Source organism: Aricia agestis, chromosome 17, assembly GCF_905147365.1.
Source record: "Aricia agestis chromosome 17, ilAriAges1.1, whole genome shotgun sequence".
Lineage (NCBI taxonomy): Eukaryota > Metazoa > Arthropoda > Insecta > Lepidoptera > Lycaenidae > Aricia > Aricia agestis.
Window position 1 is genome coordinate 10,352,016 of NC_056422.1, and position 6,000 is coordinate 10,358,015.

Genomic DNA, 6,000 nt, shown 5'->3' on the forward strand with positions numbered 1-6,000 from the left:
CCTTTTTAAAAGTTATCTGTGTTAGGGGAATCTCGCTCTGCTGAAAACAATAAATTTGGGAAGTAAGTACCGTATATTAAGTGAGGCTAGTAATTATTACAAAGAGAAATAATATAGAGTTTACTCATGGATGTATAAAAGTTTACTATTTAATTTTTTATTTATTTATTTATTATAATTACTAATATCTTAAAAGCTATTCGGAAAGCGAGCGCGTATGTACTTCTGTTGGTGAAATGTGGGTGTGAGTGTTGTGTGTATGTGTGTTATGGGTGTGTGTTTTGTGTGTATGTATGTTGTGAGTGTAGGTGATGTGTGTTACATATGCACCCTCTATGAAAACCGGACTTAGCACAGATTTGCCGAACACCAGTATAAGGACATCATCATCATCAGTCAGCTGCAGTCAAAACATCTCTTGGACTATAATAAACTTGAAGCATACATAAAGTGGTGCCGCCTCTCAGACTATACAGATAAGACCACTCAAGCAGTTTCTTAATAAAATTGCGAAAGACGACGGAATACTGGAAATGCTGCCGCCGCATCATCGTGGTGGTCCCAACTCCGTGGGACCTGATTTTGGTAGTTAGTTAGCTCACTTTAGATCTTACATCGATCGGGGTCGGTACTTGTTATTTAGGATATAGTCTTTTTATACAGAATAGTTCTGTTTCAAAAAGTGATTAAATTTAATGTAATTGTAATTTTATTTTAATAAATGTTTTAAATTAAATCAGTTTTTTTTGGAACTCCCGTTCCAGAACACTATAATTTGTGCGTGTGTCTGACTGACTGTGTGACGATGTTCGGTATAATATGTGGATGTAAATAAATAAGCCAAATTCATGCTGGGTAATTTCAACAATTTCATTTTGGATAAGGAAAACCTAACATAACCTATCAAACAGTGCTTCCGTTTCGTCGTAGCTTAAGTGTAGTAGCCATTTATTTAGTGTCTGTTTCAATTTATATTTGCTTAAACCATAAATGTTCTGTTTTTTATTAATTAGGTTGTAAATGTAGGTGGATTGAGATGCATATTGTCTTGCAGCAAAGTTAGATCTTACTGTGACTTTATCGATAGTTTTTTTATTTCTTTGCTGTGTTGTTTTGCTATTATTATATTTTAAATGTTTATGGACTTTTAAGACTGTGTGTAAAGTATATAATTTTCTGATCGTAAGCAATTTTGATTCAGTATAAAGCAGGTGAGTTGGATATCTGTATGGTTTAGAGTACTGTTACGTGCTAGGGTTCGAGGATTTGGAGAGAAAGACCTGGTGACTCTCTTGAAGACTTTATTAACACTGCACTAAACACTAGGTCACAACACTTAGCACTAAGTCCAAACACAAATCACTAGGTCCAATCACTAAGCACTATCACTGTCCTAGGTCGTAGCCAAGTCGCAGGTTTCACTGGTTCACTCACTATTGATCACTCCGAAATCGCCTTGATGATCGCTCAGATTGAACTGACTTGCCGGGCCTGCCTGCGGCTCTTTTTATATGGCGAGACGAATTCCAGAAATTTCCCGATTTCACGTAAACAAGTAAACAACCGTGGGAAATTTCTAGTAGGCTCGGGCATGTGCCACAATAAAACTGCCGTCCTTGCGATAAGTGCAGTAAGTTGAATTTAATTTAGACCTTATGGACTCAGTCATAAGGTCTAAATTCAAACACGCTAACAAATAAAGGGTAAACACGTAAACAAACATTGGACCTTTTTAGAAGGTTCGAGTATGTACTTGCGCACCACGTGTCCGTATACCATGTACCGTAACACTACTCCCCTCTTAGAGATGCTCGTCCCGAGCATCATTGTTACTGCCATGGTAACGCGCCACGCTGTTTCTACGACTACTCCTGGTCTGTGGTCCCCTTTACAGCAGCGCAAGTAATACATCTGTGGCACCAATCCTGCACATCATCTCTCCAATGCAACCAGAAGAATCGTTCTCGCACTTTCCTTAGCATCCTCTTGACACCTAGATGACTCCCTGATACGCCCTCATGTATCTCGCGGAGAACATCTGGTACTCTTGCCCTTGGGACAATTATCTGAAAATAGAACTCTCTGCCGTTAGCCTTCTGCCATTTCCGGTAGAGTAGTCCGTCCTGAAGTATCAGACTGTCCCATTGCTCCCAGTACGCCTTAGTGACAGCGCCAGTGGGTGCAACCTCACTCCAGATTGGTTTTACGTCACCCCGTTTCTTCCATCTGATGATGTGCCGAAGGTCGTCATCTCTTTCTTGAGTCTTTCTCATAGCATCATTCTCTAAGGGCCCCAAATTACTTGTTCTCTTTGTTCCGCTCCGTGCCTGGGAGGTAACAGTTACCGGGGCTTTCTCCGCGTCATCCAGTACTCGCCACTTAGTTCTGGATTCTATTTGTTTCCCATGATCCCGGGTAGGTGACGAAACTGCTTGCTTCTTTAACTCCTCCATTTGTTCCTCAATCCTTTTCATCCTTGCCATCTGGGTCTTCTTTTGCGGGCAGTTTAGCTGAAGATGTCCCCTCTCACCACACCTATAACACATGGCTTCAAATCTTTTCCTCGTAGGAGCCTTAACTTCCTTGACTTCTTCAGAGACCTTGTGGATCTTATGGGTCTGCCGTATGTCATGGCGCACAGCCTCGACTTCCAAAGCATGCGCTAATGCTTCCTTTAGCGAGGTATGGTGACCAAGTCTTACTGCAGCCCTGACCTCCAAGTCTTTGATTCCGTCGACAAATCCTTGAACAATATTTGTGTCGACCATCTTGGTTTCGGCTCCTGGATATGCCTTCCTGACGAGTTTTTCAATTTCCAACGCCCATTGTTGAAGTCCTTCTCCTGAACGTTGGACTCTGTCACGCAGTTGGGCACGGAACACGTGCTCCAGGTGTCGCTCCCCGTATCTGGATTCCAGTGCCTCCATCAGGTCTTGGAAACCATTTCCCGTATGTGGCAGTGCCTCCAGAACCGACACAGCTTGCCCTCTGAGTGCAACAGTGAGAGCGGTCAAGCATTGCTCCTCCGTCCATCCGTTTGCGGTAGCAACAGTCTGAAATTGCCGACGATAAGCATTCCAAGAAGTAGTGCCGTCGTACGGTGGCACCTTAACTCTTGGTCCTTGCGCCACACCAGTGACTCCACTAGACACCGCAACTCCCGTAGTTTCTAGGCGCACTACTCTCTTCTGTAGTTCTGTGAATCCGGTTTTCAAATTTTCCACAACCGTTTCTAACCCAGTAACTCGTTCTTTCATTACGTCGACATCTTTACGAAGCTTAGTCACCGTTTCACTAACATCCTTTATAGCTCCAAGTGCTTTTTCTTGGAGGTCTTTTTGCTGCTCTTGTGATTCTCGAATCGCTCTGATTTCAGCCTTCTGAAATTCTTGCAAAGCGCCGAGCTTGCGGTCTTGTGACTCCATCATTGCCCTTTGAGAATCTTGCAAAGCGCTGAGTTTGCGGTCTTGGGCATCTTGCAAAGCCTGAATTAACTCAATTATGCTTTCTAATTGGGGAGCCATTTGAGGGGCCGTAGAAAAAACGGGTGTGGCTGGATGGATGGAGCTGGTCGACGGGGCCTGAGCAGGCAGGACTTGAGTAGGTGGAGCCTGGTGGGCGGGGTCAGTGGGCGTGGTCTGAGTGGGCGTGGCCTGGTGGGCGGAGCCAGTGGGCGGAGCCTGGTGGGCGGGGCCAGTAGGTGGGGCCTGTCCCTCAGTGGGCGGAGCTTGGTCCCCAGTGGGTGTGGCCTCCGCAACTCCTCTCTCGGAGTCAATGGCAGCAGCTCGCTGCGCCCTTGTCCTGACACTCCCCTTGAAGTCCTCTCTCGGAGTCAATGGCATCTCCAAATCTCACTTCCGACACCAGTTGTTACGTGCTAGGGTTCGAGGATTTGGAGAGAAAGACCTGGTGACTCTCTTGAAGACTTTATTAACACTGCACTAAACACTAGGTCACAACACTTAGCACTAAGTCCAAACACAAATCACTAGGTCCAATCACTAAGCACTATCACTGTCCTAGGTCGTAGCCAAGTCGCAGGTTTCACTGGTTCACTCACTATTGATCACTCCGAAATCGCCTTGATGATCGCTCAGATTGAACTGACTTGCCGGGCCTGCCTGCGGCTCTTTTTATATGGCGAGACGAATTCCAGAAATTTCCCGATTTCACGTAAATAAGTAAACAACCGTGGGAAATTTCTAGTAGGCTCGGGCATGTGCCACAATAAAACTGCCGTCCTTGCGATAAGTGCAGTAAGTTGAACTTAATTTAGACCTTATGGACTCAGTCATAAGGTCTAAATTCAAACACGCTAACAAATAAAGGGTAAACACGTAAACAAACATTGGACCTTTTTAGAAGGTTCGAGTATGTACTTGCGCACCACGTGTCCGTATACCATGTACCGTAACAGTACATTACTTTAATGAGAGACCTTTGTGCTCTTTCCACTTCTATTAATTTACTTTTTATGGCTCCCCCCCAATCAGTTATACAGTAGCTTATAACTGATTCTGCTAGGGAAGTATAAATTTGGTTTAGTAGAGGTTTCGTAGCGGAATGTCTCAAACCTTTAAATATCCAGGTAAGTTTCCTAACTCTACCCGCCAGCGGTTCTATTTGTGCATGCCATGACAGGGGCTGATCAATCATTATGCCCAAGTACTTGGTTGTCTTAACTTTATCGATTTCAGGACAGGGGCATACAGGATCATTACGATTGCATGAGTGAATTTTTACACTGTAGTTAGTGGGGGGCAATTTAACATTCAGTTTTTCATTAATAATGATATTACAGACGATCATGTAAAGCAATCTGATAGGTATAATACGCGCCCTTAATTGTTTGATTATTTTGGTTATAATTTAGGATGTTTCATAAAAATAGGTGTATATCATTCTGTTAACAGCATTTTCTTATATAATTTCTTTGTAAGAATGTCAATAAGAGTCAAGACAGTGTAGTACGATAGCGGCTGGACGGTTTCTGAAGATCAAAGATATTTTGTGAGGCTAGCCTCCGAACTTCGATACTATACACAGATTTGTGATGGCCATGAATCGGAAAGCAAGATGTCCAGTAATGATTAAAATTATCTCTGACCACTGCATGGTGATGACGATGATGATGATCAGGGGGTGATGACCAAAAGTGCGTAAAAATCATAAAAGTGAGGAAAATATGTTTGTCAATATTATCTCAAGATCTAATTCCTTCGGTGCTGCAAAAAAAATCTGGATATAAGAGTGAAAAATATATTTTTTCATCTCGATCTCAGCTTTAGTGATATTTTGGAGAATTCGAAACAGAAAAGAAAGTGGTTGATTTTTTTGTTGTAAAGAGACAAAGAAAGGTTTTTTTTGTTAATTAATAAATATCTATTACCTAATTACAGTAAAGCCCTCTAACAATTTGCATAATTGATACTTGAGACCCCATGCGACTACTTGTGTGATTTTCTTGATGCGCCTAATTAAGGGTTAATCTTATTTTATTTAAGCAAAATAATAAATGATGTTTGGGGATATATCTTAGTTTGTCCGTTATTATATCCATCAAACAGTAACACTTCTCAATTTGTTTTAATTGACAATTGTATTCAATATGGTCTCTTTTGCTTCTAGCTTTTTGTCCTCTTTGATAAATTCACTACAGTCAGAAGAGGATTCAACTTTCAGGCCGTGTTCAGACGACACGCGCCCGCCCCGCCCACGCCACGCGCTTCTGCACCCGCTTCAAACTCGCTTTGAAATTTGTTGATTTTATTTGAGTCTTAAAGGCACATCAATAGATCTGAAATTGCATTTATCGAATTCCAGCCGCGCACGCCACGCACACGCCACGCACACGCCACGCACACGCCACGCGCCCGCCTCGCGCCCGCCTCGCGCCCTCCTCGCGCTCACCTCCACTGACCTCCACTTGTATAATGGAGATCAGTGCTAACCCCGCATACGCGCTGCACATGCCTTGCGCCCGCGCTATGGCTAGTGTTG